This window comes from Pteropus alecto, unplaced genomic scaffold (genome assembly GCF_000325575.1).
Source record: "Pteropus alecto unplaced genomic scaffold, ASM32557v1 scaffold69, whole genome shotgun sequence".
NCBI classification, from domain to species: Eukaryota; Metazoa; Chordata; class Mammalia; order Chiroptera; family Pteropodidae; genus Pteropus; species Pteropus alecto.
Window position 1 is genome coordinate 10,832,364 of NW_006494610.1, and position 15,901 is coordinate 10,848,264.

At 38.5% G+C, this 15,901-nt stretch overlaps 1 protein-coding gene and 1 pseudogene across 1 annotated transcript in view; both read left to right on the plus strand.

Annotated features, from left to right (window-relative positions):
- The window catches only part of LOC112474005 (membrane-associated guanylate kinase, WW and PDZ domain-containing protein 2-like), a 292,185-nt gene that overhangs the window by 102,149 nt on the left and 174,135 nt on the right, over nucleotides 1–15,901 (plus strand). The gene's annotated exons all lie outside the window — the stretch shown is intronic.
- Nucleotides 9,924–10,039, plus strand: LOC112474076 (annotated as a pseudogene).

Consider the following 15,901-nt stretch of genomic DNA (forward strand, 5'->3'; position numbering starts at 1 on the left):
GCTCCAAACAACATTGTTCACATATATTATGAAAAATGAATAAAATTAGTATACTGTTCTTATGTATTAAAACTGTGCTCTTAGTCTAATTATGATACAGTTCTAAAAGTGGATACAAATTCAGTAACACAATCACACTTTACTTTGAACTTCTATTTGCCGGTAAACTAAGAATCACCCTTTTAACAGAAGATACAAGCAAGATCGCATTGCTTCTATATCTCTACCTTTTAGCATTTAGCAAGTAGTGTTTAGCTATTTGCTCTTGTCAGAAAAGCCTATTAGAGTCATGACTTTGCCAATTTTGTTCGATGCTACATACTTTCAACAAGATACCGTAAGAAGACATAGTTTCTTCTTCCCTTTTTTTCTCCTATGTGTTTTGTCTCTTGAGGATCACCTTTCAACAATGATTCTTGACTAAAGTCTGTTTCATCCTCCCCTGACTCCAACTGGTATCTGTAACTTTATAGGGTCATTTTCAGGTTATGTCATGAAAACAGACCTCAGGATAAACTTTTATTTATAGGAATCAAAGGAGACAAGTGCTTAGTTAGTCAATAACAAGACTTCTACAGCAGTCTGGTTCTCAGCCTACGGACCTTCGAAGAATTGCTCCGTGTTCAACAAAGTGGAAAAGATCAGAGAAAAGAGACCCTGCAATACCTTCGGGGGAGTGGAAGGAAGGAGGATTTTGTTGTCATAAGTGAGCAAATGTGAGGAAGGCTATTTGAAGAGGCTGCCAGGAACATGCAATGGTAGAAGTCACAATACTTGTCTGGTAAACCTTTAAGAATACATAGCAGTGTTACAGTGCTTGTCTGATGGAATAAAACATTAGAAATCTGTTCTTAGTAGTAATTTTAACTTAAGAATGCATGACTTGAATTTGTTTGTTATTCTGTCTGCTTTTTTCCATCATTGTCATAACAACTGGATTCTTAACTGGCACTTAATGCCCTGGTGCCAGGTATGCCAAACATCCTGCTCTGAGGGACAGGTACACATATCCAAAGAAGTCCCATCCAAAATTCCAAGTTGTAGTGTCTTCATTGAAGAATATTCTGACTCCCATAACCAGGGATCTTCTCTGCGCTCATTCCCCTGGTTTATTTTCTTTCTGCCTCTGACAAACCTTGCTTCCTTGTCAGGTACCTTGTAGCAGCACCTTGCAAGGACTGCCATCCTCATTACCTGTGAGACCAGCTAATTTTTCAGCCCACCTCAGACCTACGGAATCATAATTTGCATCTTGAATCATCTCCCAGGTCATTTGTGTTCAAATTAAAGTTCACATATTCATACATGCAATTTGGGCTATAGAATGGTTGATCCTGGCCCAGTGACAGAATCTCCTAATTTAATAGAAAAGATTTATACCAAATTTATGAAGACCTTCCCTACAGTGTCTAAAAAAGCTTACTTCAACAAACGTTTCTAACTTGTAGGAATTTATGAAAACCAGTTAATGACCCTTTCGAGGCCTGTGTCTTAATACACTGAAAAACTGCCTGAGGAAGGCACAGAAAGAAACAGTGAGCAAGCAAACTTTTGAGACAGCAGGCACCTTGAGGGAAAGTCATGCTTTTGGGGTTTTCACAGAAACCTAAAGATACCCAAAATCTGAGCTGGCAGCAGAAGGGATAAGGGGCTTCCCATTATTCCTCCTTTTTCTTTTTCCTCAAAAGAATGAATTGCCTAAGCTACTCCTGAAAGTCTCAATGAATAAGGAGATCCTTTTTGATATTTTTGCTTCACAGCTTAGAATTTAGACTTATTCCTTCAGAAATTTGAGAAATTATTTATCAAAAACAGTAATCAGTGTGATAGATGGAAAATGCGAACTTTAGTTCACACGTATAATGTAAAGTTGTTTACAAATTTTACATTTGCTAAAAAGTACTAGAAAAAAAACTTTTCAAAAGCATATATCCGCCTCTTGTAAAATGCCTAAATAACATTAATTCTAACAGAGAAATAAAGCCTTATTCCCAAAGGAAGTGATCGCAAATTGTGCATATCACTCCTGCCTTTTAAAAATATTATAATATGCTGTAAAAATGGCTCTATATACCACTCATAGACTTTAAATTGTCATTGTTATATCATAAAAGTAGCATTGTACTCTAACTCCAAAATGCTGAAAGTGCTTTAATTTAATTCAAAACAGCATTGTCAAGTGTTAGAGAGAAGTTATCTGCTCTCCCTCATCAGGCATAAGGAGATAAGCACAGTTTTTGGTCTAATTAGTTCTGGTGTTATTCCCCTGAGCCATACTTGAAGACGTGCTTGAACCTGGAAAATTAATAAGGACAAAAAAAATGTGTTAATTCAAATATACACAGTTTACTAGCAGTTAATTTAGGCACGTTAAACACAGCCATGTTCAAATAATGGTTTTTCCAAGCATGACCTATTTCTGTTCTGGGTATTGCTGGATTTCTTGGCCCAGAATGGTACAATGTCCTCTGAATCTGTGTCTGGAATCTTAGCTTTCATCTGACACCCTTCTCCACTTCTGCCACAACCCAGGCTCTCTCTCTCTGATGAAGCCTGCAATGGCCCCTATTGATGTCTCTTTTTTGGGGTGGAGGTCTTATAAGAAAGATTTATTTCTAAGAAGCCTGCTCTGTCATTGTCCCTTTCTATTAGGAACCCTACTCACTGGTTCCCAAAGAAATATTATCATAAAGGGAAAAAACATCATCTGCCTCTTTGGCAAGGGTGATCCAGAGCAGTCTCAGTGTCCTAAGATGATTGGGGATGCCTCTTCCTGACCTAGCAGGAGGCATACTGGAGCACTGGCCTCTTTGACGTGAAGCTAAGCACATCCGTCCAGAGTCCACAAAGAGCCCAGTTTCTGGTTTCTTCCTCAGCTAGAGTGGAAGAAAACACACCAGAGCCTGATTTCCTTTTCGATGATGTTGGGAGGTGACCTAGCATAGTTGTTAGGAGCACAGGCCCTGAGTTCAAATCTGGGTCCTGACTTGACCTGTGTGATCTTGGACATAGTCCTTGAGGTCTCCAAAACTCAGTTTCCTCACTTGCAAAATGTAGCTACTTATTGTGAGGATTAAACAAGAAAATCCACACAGTGCCTGACACAAAGGAGATTCTCAATGAATGCTGGCTAAGTGCTGGAAGTTAGCGTTGAGCCCTATTTGTTCCCCTGGTACATTCCTTTCCTTTAGAGTTTGGGACTAATTTGCAAAATGCAGGTAACGATGGTTGTGGATCAGACACTACTAAATATTCTACTCAGATGGGTCATTCCAGCCTCAATTGATTCACATTGGTCAAAGTGCCCCTATGAGCGCGACATTCCAGATGGCCCTTCTTCCTTGAAGATGCTTTTTTTTTTTTTTTTTTATAATCCCATGTATTAGGTAAATGAGTTTATACAAAGTCTTAGGAAATACATTATACCTGCCCTTCAGAACTGTTTGCTTATAATGAAATAAATCATTTCTCCTGAATTTGCCACAGATAACAAAGGCCTTAGCTACAGAAGCTTTCATTTGAGGCAGAAACATAAAGATTGTTTCTTTTTACATTTTAGTCTAGTACACAATATATTTAATAAAGTATGTGTTTCTTTTCTTCCCCATGAATACATTTCTATTTTTACTGATTTAAGCTAAATAAAGATTTGCTACATCTATTGATATTCTGAATAACATGTATTTTAAATACAAACACTCAGAATTTCCCCAGGTTTTGTATTTCCTGCATCTGAAAGAATTCCAGAATACTAATTAAAAGCCTGGAGTCCCTGTTTCCCCGCTTAGGTTGTAAGTCTTATAAGTTTCCTGATGAGCCTGTTCTGTCATTGCCCCTGCCTGTTGTAACTTTGCTTACCAGCCCCCTAGTACTAACTCAAAAAGCTAAAACATCATGGCCATTGCTGAGATGAGGGTTCACCATTGTTTGATAGTATCCTTCATGAGCTCAGAAATTCTGCTTCACTGGGTCCAGAATTTATATTTTCTATAAACTCCTTACTCTAGCTGATTTTGATGTAGGTGGTCAGGGACCACAACTTCAGGAATGATGATCTAGGTCAAGGGTCAGCAAACTGTGGCCCACCCACTGGTCCCCCATCTGCTTTTGTATGCCTCCTGAGCTAAGAATAGCTTTTAATTTTTTTTTCAGCTTTATTGTGATATAATTGATATATAACTGTGTAAGCTTTAGGTGCACATTGTGATTTTATACAAGTATATGTTACAAAGTAATTACTGCAATAGGTTAGTTATCCAATTTTTGCATTTTTAAATGTTTTAAATGTCAAAAGAATACTGTTTTTGATATGTGAAAATTATATGACATATAAATTTCAATGTTGATAAAATTTTATTTTATCAACACAATCACACTCATTCATTTATGTATTGTCTATAGCTACTTAGTGCTATAACAGCAGAACTGAGTCATCGCAACAGAGACCACATAGCTTGCAAAGCCTAAAATATTAACGATCTTGCCCTTTATCAACAAAGTTGGCCAGCCTCTGATCTAGGTGTTCTCAATGAATGATGATGTTTCTTCTTAAGCATCTTTAAAAGCACCTGAGTAAGAAGTTGTTACAGTGCTTCTTTGGTATACCTTCCCCAGGTGATGGGGAGAAGGGCCAAATGGTGGGTAGGGGGAGGATTAGCCAGGCTTTCCACACAACATGAAGGAGGAAATGCTCTCTACTTAAGAAGAGTACATCATTTCATTTAGGAAATGGAGCTAACGCTCATGCAATAAGGAGAAACAATAGAAGAGAGGGTATACTTAAAGTATAAATCCTGTGATACAAATAGAAGTGAGAGGACTTTAGGAAACGACTTATCTGAAGGTGAGACTCAAGATGGATAAAGATTATAGGTTAAAAGAGTGGAGGCAAAGGAAAAAGACTTCCCACATTGAATAGCTTCTTGCACCATGATTGCTTAGAGATGAGAAGCCCAGGGGCAGTCAGAAACATTCTTTGGAGAGCAGCCCAATTCCAATGAAAGTTCATGCTGGGAAGTAATTGGAGCTAATGTTGGGTCAATGAAATAAAGACATCCTATAGGGCTTTCCAAGCCCAGCAGAAGGGGCAAGACTTGCCCTAAGGAGAAACGATGAACAAATATAGATGCTTCATAGGGAATTATATGATGAACATGTGTTAGGAAAACGACTCTGGCAACAATGTGGAATTAGATTGAGAAAAGGGGGAAAAAGTAGTTAAGAAGTCTATTTTTATTTTTAAATGAATATTCAGAGAGTTATACTTTACAGCCCTTTTTATACCAACTGTACGAGAAAAGAATAGGAACACCAAAATTGTGCAGAGAGGTGGAAGCCTTAAATAAACTTTTGCTCTAAACTTTTCTTAAAGATCTTTTAAGTCTCTCTTTTTAATTAAGCTGTCCCACAGAATATCTGTAATCAAACTAAAGTCCAACTTTAAAATCCATACATTTAATCATGTCCTTCCAGGCCCTGAAATTATTGGCATTTTGCATCTTACTTACAGAAGGCTGGGTTCTGTGGTCCCACAGCCTTGCTGTATAAATATCCAGTAAAATTCCTGTTCTGATAAAAGTATCATCCTGACTGTACATTTAGCTAACAGTTTTTTCTGTGAGAAGCCATTTGGATGTTCATAAACCTCACCGAGGATTGCACACACAGACACACACAAGCTTTTTTTTTTATTATTATTATTTTATCTTGCAGAAAACGGTAGTTTCCTCTAAAGTTTATAATGGTAGCTATTCAAAGGCAGACTGTCATTACACACTAGTTGAAGAGGGGAAGTATAATTTCTGTGGTGGGAGGCATTCATGTAGGCAGAGGCAATTAGCCAAATTGGACTTTGGCCAGAAAATCTGAGTTGACTGAAAAAGGTCTCATTTGCCGCCGTGGCATTGGATCACTAATGAGCATGGATGTGAAGTCCCAGCTCTAAGTTGGTGTAAGACTAGGGTATAAAGTTTAAATAAGGACAATGATGCCTTGTATTTTGTCTATAACCAATTAATTTGCCTATCGTACCAAAGTCTCTGAGTTCTTGCTGCCCTCTCCTCTTTTTTGTACATGTGTACACTTCCTCCAGTTCTCTGACATACAATTAAACTGTCAAAATGCCTGGGGCTCAGGTAGGAACTCAATCTTGGACAACGCTGGGGAGTACCATTTACATTGAATCTATATTCTAGAACTGTGGGTGCTACTCAGAGGGTGGCCCAAGGACCAGTATCAGCCAGAAACTGTTGTCACCAGTGTTCAAAAAAAGACAAGAAATTGAGAATAAGCATTCAAAATTTATATAGCAAACTAACTCAAGTAATTTTATATCTGTTGAATCAAATAATTTTTTAAGTTGGGGCTTGGATTTTTTAAATTTTCTAATAATTTTTTTCCAAATGTGTTGGCTCTTGATGGATTAGAGATTTTTTTTTTTTTAAACTGGTCTTTTACCAGAGATAACTTAAGAAGCACTATCTTGTTTTAGACTACCTATTATGTGAACAGTGCCCCCCTGGAATTGTGTGGCATGGCTGTAGGTGCAAAGAACTGCAGAAACCAACATCTGTATTGAACACTCAGACTAAAAGAACTTTAATTTGCCTAGCACATAGTAAGTGCTCAAAAAATATTTTAATCACGTGGAAGGAAGTAGACTATGGTGAAATGAAGCCCTTGCCCACAATGCTTCACAGATCGGGTGTACAGGAAAAAATTGGCCTCTCTCTGGCCAGCCTTCATCAAATGTGGATTTGATTTTGAAGTAAGTCTTACGCCAACCAGTATTCAGGCTACTTCACTTTTGGAATTATGCCTTAAAATAGCCTTATTTCTAAAACTCTGAGGTGCACAGAGATGAACATTTGAAGACAGACACACAGTAAGTGCTCAAAAGATATTTTTTAATGAGCGTGGTTTTTATAAATGCTAAAAAAAAAAAATTAACTGGGGAAAAGGCCTTCAAGAGGCAACCATCTAGGTTGATTCTATTGATGATAACAGGAGCACAGTGTTCCTAGCAATGGACTTACGAGCCAGCCAGCTGGTGTGAGTAAATAAAAACTTGAAATCTCAGAAAATAAGGAAGTAAGAATGCAAGCTTTCTGAAAGACTCCCGCGGCCTGACGGCTGGCCTCTGGGGGAGTGGTCACATTGGGTTTTAGAGTAGTAGTGCAATGTCCTAAAAAGGGACTCCAGGAAAATAGTGCCCTAAAGTGCAAGCTGGCAGCAAATTTGCTTCTGAGTGTCTGCTAGGCCTGGGCCAACTGAGCTGGTTCTGAGTAAATTGGAAGTGGGCAAAGAAGAGAGTAAATAGGAAGAGAGGAGAAATCAGACCTACAGGGCCTATTATGCAGCTGGATTGGGGTGGGACGGGGGGCATGACTGACAGCTGTAGTGTCTTGAACCTGAGTAATGGGCAGAAAGGTCATGAATTTCCAGAAACTCTCACTTACCATAATGCTTTTCCTCTTTGGAATTGACACTCTTGAAATAAAGCAAGTTAGGAAAACTATGTCTATTATTTACTGATACTCTTCTCAAAAAAAAAAAAAAGTTTGATGAAATAAAGCCAAAAAGAGAATTTATGATTCGCTTTGTAAAATGTAAATGATTATGAAGAATAATGAGTAGAGATCTTTCTTTCTAGCCCACATAACATAATGACTCACCTTAGAAGTCAACTATGGGTAAAAACTCTCCTTTTAACTATTCTAAGGAAATGACTAATAATTTCTTTCCTCCTACATAAACTTTACTACACTGTTCATTGCTCCTGTACCTCAATCCCCAGATGCAGCAGATAAATCCAAAACCATACAAATACCAACTGAACAAACTTTTCTATTTTGCAATGAAATCTATGTCCTCTGCAGTAACTGAGAATGAGAAAATGTTAGTGTAAAACTGGCCTTTGACTCAGGCAATCTAGGGCTTTACATGATTTTAATCCAAGTGATATTAAATGTTCAGGAGAACAATTGCTTCTATAAGTCGATTGTACCAAGTCTTTGTAAGCTTAAAAGATGTGGGAACAATTTTGTTTTAAAATAGTGTCCTAAGTGCCTGGAAAAAGAACTGGCTCTGATAAGAATAGACTTAATAATGATAATGAATATAACAGTGATAATTTATACTCATCCAATGCCTTTCCAGTTATGGATTCAAAAATGTGCAAGTTTGGTGCTAGGTTCCTAATGGCTTTTATACCATATAGTTCTCTATTCTCATCATAATGCAGAAAAAAAAAAAAAAGGAGAGGGCTATGTAAAATAGTGGCCATAAATCATATAAAAGAGAAACAACAGTAAACGGTTTTGGTGAAGTAAATTATCTCATTGGGTCCTTATCAACATTTTAATGGTGATCTTTGATTATTTCGCATATTTATTAGTATTTTAATATTATTTTTAAATTCTTGTTCAATATTTCTTTAAACTATTTGAAAACATAATTTAAGCCCTTTGTTATTTCTTTAAAGTTTCAGAACTTTCGAAAGTTATCCTTGCCTCTAAATTGGGTTACAGTACCGCCATTTGTGATTTCTCTCTTTATAAGTATTTTCAGAAAACAATTCTTATTTCCAGAAATCTCAAAGCTAACTCTTTAAAAAACATATCTGTGAGTGGTTCTCCAGGTTTGTAGGTCAAGTATGTGAGAGTACTTTTTTTAGTGCGAAAGGCTCTTGAAAGTGGAGAGCATTTTACCAAAGGTGAAAGAACAAATGGTCAAGGGGGAAAACAGAGAAAGCATACATGTTTTTCTAATTTTCCTAAATGAAGAATGAGGTAATGAAAAAAATAAATAGGCTTAAGATTTGCAAGTCCTAAAAGATGAAAGCCCCCAGGTATGGCACCTGCATACCCAGAGTCTGCTTAGAGCAGGCAGAGAAGGCAGAGGTTCATTGACTTTACCTCCTTGACTGTTCAGGCAATAATTAGGTTATTTATGATCCACAGAAATATCAACATTTGTGTTGTTCTGGGTATCTCCTCATGATCATGTTTCATGGGGTAAGTTTTTTCCCTTCTGATTATTTTCTGATTATTTCTTCAGGTAAACTTTCTGGGTGGGTTTGGGTTTGATTTTTGCTTTTTATCATAAGCATTTTCAATCAATGTCAATTATTCAGATTTCCTTATGGTTTGAGGAATAGCCATGCCTTGGATATCAATTCCCACTTAATCCAAAGAGATCCTCTTTTCTTTCTTTTCATATGTTAGCTCATTAAGCCCTACAACAAAAGAAGCCTCATATATTAGCAAGTATGAAATGACAAAACTCGGACTACATCAAACGATTAGTTTTCTTTCAACAGTCAAATAGAGATATATTATTCATAGTTTTACATTGGCCATTTTTGATCGTATTGTGTTTGTAGACGATACAAGAAAACTGAATAAGAGCATTGGGTTGAGAACTAGTTTTAAAATCTTAGCTCTGCCAATCACTATATGACTTCAAGTATTATTTTTCATCTCTAAATCTTCTGCTACTTTATATGTGAAACAGAATGGTAAGAGAACCTACCTCACAGGATTGTTGTGAAGATTAAATGGCAAAATGTAAAATGCTCAGCATATTGTCTAGCACAGAGTGAGAATTCAGGAAGTGCGACTTGTTTGTAGTTTTCTGCTTTTCCTTATTTTGTATTTTTTCTCTCTATAGAGGTAATGAAGCTGGCAAGCTAGGAAACTTACTGACAGATTATGTATATGAGTTGAAACAGCTGCTAAGAGAAAAATAGATCAACAATGATCATTTGCCATTCTGTAAAGCACGCGGTGCATTTGACTTAAACCATAGAGGATTGGGGCATATAAGAAGACACAGGGGACGTGGTTCCATAGTGTGGCGATTAGCACATCTGCTTTACACGCAGAAAGTCCTGGGTTCGTGCCCCAGTGGAGCCACAGTCCATGGTCTATGGCCATGCCACCCTGAACAAGCCTGATGTCTGATCTCAGAAGCTAAGCAGGGTTGGGTCTGGTTAGTACTTGGATGGGAAACCACCTAGGAAGACCAGGTGCTGTAGGTGTAAATAATAATAATAATAATAAAAGACACAGAATGTGCATATCCAACATGTGAATATTCAACAGGAACCTCTCTCCTTTCCTAAATGTCCAGGGCTTTTGAAAAAGCTATGTTTTGCATTTTTGATTTTTTTTAAATTAAATTTGTAACAACTGTCATTTAAATCAACTGTAATCATATTCTATCTTCCACCTGTGGGCCACACTCAGCTTCCCACAGCATCATGCTAAGTAACTGTCTTTTCACTATAAACTGTGAATTTAGCCTATCCTCTAATTAAATACTTCTGAAATCTAATAATCTAAGTAATTTTGAGACAATAAACTCTGATGGATTTGTGTTAACCACTGGAGTGATATGAAATCTGGCATCGCCCCAGTTGCATGGGGGTAGTGGTCAAGTAGTGTTGTGTAGTGTTTTGTCTCTCGGTTCTCTGCCAATGCAGCAAAAACTTACAGGTCGGCGAGATTTAGTAAAAGTAAGATTTATTGAAAGTACGTTTTAGAAGGAGTCGGGCTGTGCTAAGTAAGGTGAAGAGATAAGACAGAATACGCCCCAAGGGAGGAGCGGGTTTTCAGCAGTGAGAGCTGTAGCAACACAGAAATGGGAAGGTCTGTTTATATTTGGTCCGTGATGGGAGGTCCTAGATGATCCATATGTGAGTTATCTTGACAGACAGTTGGCTGCTATATAACACTTTGCCTTCTGAGCATGTGCTTACCCAGAATTCAGTCTGTTATAATTAGATTCATGAACTTCCAGGCATAGTCATGATATTATAATGATGGTTTAATGAGGCCTAGGTTGTGGGCAGGTTAGGTTAGTACTTCCTGTGCATGCATTTGTAGCTGGTTTAGCCAGCAGCTTTTATGGCCTTTGTGCTCTAGGATTTAGGGTAATTCACAACCCTAAAAGGGAGGTGTTTCTGGGAGGTCTTAAGGAAGATCTTCAAGAGAAGTTTCTGTGATTACAGAGCTGGGCCTTTGCTCCTGTTGCTCATGCCTGACTAACTACCTAACATTTGGTAAAGTGAGCAAGAGGTGTCTGGGTTATAACGATATTTCATGAGTAAATGGGGAAGTTGGATAATGCACAGAGTAAGGCTAAGGGTAAGTCATGTGGGCAGCAGTCAGCCTGATGAGAAAGTGTGGGAGAGGCCAGAAGAATAGACTAACAAAGAGAAACAAGGGGACTGTTGGCTCATCTTATAAATTTTTATCTGATAGAGCCATTGATGGGGCAGAGGACAATTTTGAGGACAGTTGATATAGTCAAGGTCAAGAACCAAAGAAGACTTATGATGAAACTCATCAGCTGCTCAGGATCAGAGAAACAACATGATAATATGTCACACTGACCCAAGGAAGAGATGTGCATGTTCAGCACATGTGCGATGGCACTAGAGAGATGAGAGGATTCAAGATATGGGGATATGGGTTATAATCTTGGCAGCTGCATCTATCTATTGAGATCGTAGAGTAAAACATCTATACTTGACCCAACACAGTGCTTGGAACACAACTGAAGCTCAATAAAAGTTACTTCACTAGTATGACAGGGAACAAGGCATAGGACAAGGATCTTAGCCCAATTCTGCCATTAATTATCTGTGACCTCATGGTACATTTGTAAAATGAAAAGGTTAGGTAAAATATTTGCTTTAGTTTTAAAATTCTGCAAATCTATTCTTTTACAGTGTTATAGTCAATAAACTAACATTGTCTCATGCTAAAATATAAGCTGGCTTTTTCATGTCCTGATTTTCCATTGAAGGGAAATGGAATACATTAGCCATACTAACAATAAAACTAATTTTAAAAAAAACAAACAAAATATCAAACTATAGAATGCTTTTCATAATAAATATCCCTGTTATTTATTTATTTGGTAAGCACTCATTAAATCTTTGAAGGTATTCATTAAATGCCTGTTACTTTGGTGAGCACTGGGGATGTAAAGACACACAATATGACCCCTACCCTCCAGAGACTTATATTCTTATATCCCAGTCAGCAGACCCGAGTGTGGTACATGACAGACACAGTGCTCTGTATGCTCTGTATCGACCTGAAGAAGACCTAAGAATCTTTTCTTTTTCTGAGTTTGAATCACAGCCTTAATGTGGTCTTTCTTGTTTTATGTCCTTGTTCCTAATGTAAAAGTGCTAAACTGCTTCTTGGTTGTATTGGATAGCACTGGGATAAGATTTTAACTAGGTATTCTTAAACTGCTTTTTCAGTAAATCAATTTTATAATTTTTAAGTTTCAAAAGAAAGAGCTCCAATGTATTCTAAGTGCTGTGATAGGGCGGTAGCCAGGATATCATGGGAGACACAGAGATAAGACTTGTCAGTTCTACCTAGAAGAGAAAGAGTAGTGAGACCATTTCGTAGAGGAGGTGGCGCTTGGGCTAAGACTTCAAAAGAAGTTATTTGTTGCCAGGCAGACAGGATGGGAAGGGAATTCCTGGTAGAAATGGGCATGATGGGGCAAATATCACATTGTCAAACATACGTATTCTGAGAACTGTGAATGGAGTGGGGCAGAGGTGGAGAGAGGGATGTGAGATGGGACTTCATAAAAAACAAGACTGGAGATGCAGGCGGCCAGATCATGGAGCAGCTTCTGTGCAAAGGAGTTTGGACTTCATTCTGCAGCAAATGGGATACCAGTACAAAAGAAAAGTGATATGTTCAAATTTATGCTTTAAAAAGAGTTCTCTAACATCACTAGAAAGAATGATTGGAAAGGGCAAGAATAGAGCCAAGAAGTTTTGAGGTTCTGGAGTTTTGAATGCAATAGGAGCAAGGATGGAGAGAAGATGTCAGTACAAGAGATATCAAGGTGAACCTACAAGACTGATGGAATGTGTACAAGGGTGAAAAGGACAAATTTAGGATGAGCCCCAGATTTCCAGCTTAGAGGACTGGGTGGTTGCTAGTGGCATTTACAGTTCAGGTTGTTTTGAAGGTGGAGCAGCTTTAGGGGAAAGAGGCAGCATTTATTATTGGACGTGAACCCTGTAGAATGATCAGTGTCGATACAGGTGGACACTTGGGCTAGACCTCAGGGGAAGAATGGGCTGATTTAGAAGCAGATATAGAAGTCTTGAACAATAGGAGAAGCCCTGGGGATAAATAAGCTCAGCACAGGGTACTGTGTCATTGAGAGGGAAAAAAGGGAGTGGGGACAGAGGAAGCAGGTGTAGCAGATTCAGCAAAATCAACTATTACCATTGTCTTAGCAAATAAGCTGTCCAGGAAGACAATGCTGGGCCTGAAATGGTCATTCAATAACTATTTCATGATGAATAAGTAGATGAACAAGTGAGTGAATGAGTAAGAAGTGAGGGACACGTGGGCTGAGGAGTATAAATAGTAGAGGCCAGGATTAGAAAGGCAACACTACAAATTATTCTCATGCAGAGAGAAACTGAAGCCATGAGAGTGAAAGACATCCCAAAGGAAAAAATGCAAAGTGAGAAACTAAGGACTTAGGAATGAACCCTGATCTCATTAAAAAGGTATCCGCAGCAGGTTCTTCACGCTCCTCTATAAAACATTAGTCATCATTAGTCAGAGCAGCCCGTCCGCAGGAGTAGCAGCTGGAGTTACAATTTGACCTTCATCTATACAGAAGGAAGATAATGTTCCAGTACCCCTTCATGTGGGAGGTGGATGAGGACAGAGGAGCACGAAATGCCAACTGTGATGAAGTACCAGATTCAGTATGAGCAGAGTGCCAGCTGTGGAGAGGCGCCTGCTGGGCTGTAACTCACTGGCTTTTACCAGAAAGTATGGTTCTTGACTGGTTGTTAATTCTGTTAGGAAAATATCTTGATAAAACCTATCTAGTCTCCACTAAAGCTATGTGTAGAATCTAAGGTGAGAATGAGTCTCACAGCACTAATGTGGCTTTAGAAAGCAAACCAGACCCACAGAGTTCCTAGGTGGATCCAGGTGACACAAACATGCTTGTCATGTTGACAGAAGGTGGCTCATGCTTTTTCAAACCGTATTTATCTTTAGATAGAGAGGTTAGAAACCTGAAAACCTCTATTTTCTGTAAGTTTCTCTTTTTTAAGTGACTTAAAGATAATGGGAAATTACTCAAAAATAAGCTGACAACTTAATGCAATTCAATTCAATTGAAAAATATTTATTGTGGGGTCACTAAGAGTTAATTGTCAGCAATATAGTTAGCTCTGCCAAATGCAAATATGGTCCCTGTCTTCACTAAATTTCTTACAATTAAAACCAAAATAAAAGATGTGTGTTTTGGGGGGGATGGGGGGGTGTTGTTAGAGGTCAACTAGTGGGAAGGGAGTTTAAGAGCCAATTCACCCTTCTCTGAAAGATTTACATCATTTCTAATGTTCATGCACACCTAGTGGTTAAGTCATCAGCTCTGTGATGATTTGGTGAGACACGCTCTGTGTCTACATCTATAAAATGAGGAATCGGGTGACCGGAAGGTCCTCAATGGCTGTAACATGCTTAAAATACATGTATCAGGGTTCAAGCATGGCATATTGCTAAGAGCCCAGAAGACTTCCCCTTCGTTCTGTCATCTATAAAATAGGCTGATACAATGACATTTTGGAAAACTTTAGAGTTGTGGAGGGCTTTGTTCTCTGTCCAGCACCTCTGGCTCCTTCAGTCCCAGATGTGTGTCTATCCTGCCTTTCCAATTATCCAGTTCTGCCTGTTGTGTAGGACTTCATGGGTTCTCTAATTAAGAGTGAACGTTCTTCCCTAAACAGAGTGGCACCTTGGAATGGTACCCCTTCTTGTGGTGTCTATAAGGAGCAAATTAATTCATAATAGGTCATGATGCGCCTAGTAACTCATCTCCCACTACTACAGCCCCCAGTGTCATGGGCCACCAGGTGGTCACTGCTTATGGCCATTTCTGTTCCACTGAACGTGAAACCAACACACAACACCCAGATAAATATTGCGAGTCAATATGCTTATCTAGAAGATCTTAAGACAAGATCATAGTAATTAATAGTTTGTCATCCTGCTATGACACACTGTGGGGAAAAAAATCTCTAGACTTGGAGTCCAAGAAGATATGGGCTGAGCCCTGGTTCTCCCACCTCCCTCTTGCATGCTTGTAGGCAGGACACCATAATAACCTCAGTTTATTCTGTAAGATGTGTGTAATCATTCCTTCCCTGCCTCCTTCTCAGATTTCATAAATAATATATGACAGTATACCCCAAACTGCCATTTAAATGATAACTTGCTAAATAAATGTGAGATTTTTCTCAGAGAGAAATTAAAATTCCGAATATTGATAAAAATGCATTTTGACACATCTTTTATTCATTCAACAAATATTTAGTGAGCACTTGCTCTATGCTAGGTACTGTGTGCTAGGAATTGAAGAATCAGTGACGAAAAAAGAACTGATATGACCCCTGCCATCAGGGAACTTTTAGACTCATGCAGGAGAGACAAAGTCATCTAAGAAGTTCTCCCTTTACCATAGGAAAGGGAAGAAAGAACAGTGTTCAGAAGAGGTTCGTAGAGTAATGAGGGCCTCTAATCTTGAGATTTGGCTCTGAGAGATACAGCATGCCTTCCCTGAAGAAGTGACCCTGGAACCAAGATCTAACTGATAAACAGGGGTTAACCAGGTGGTGAAGACAGGAAAGCAGGTTCAAAGACCCCATGGTGAGAAGCCTAGAGGATGGAGGGACTGAAATGGATGGCGAACAGATTAAGGTTCTATAAAGGATTTTCACTTTGTTCCTAAGAGCACTTGGAAGCTGATTACAGGATTTTAACTATAGGAGCAACATGATCAGATGTATGCTTTGAAAAGATTACTGAGTACAATGTGAAGAACAGATGGA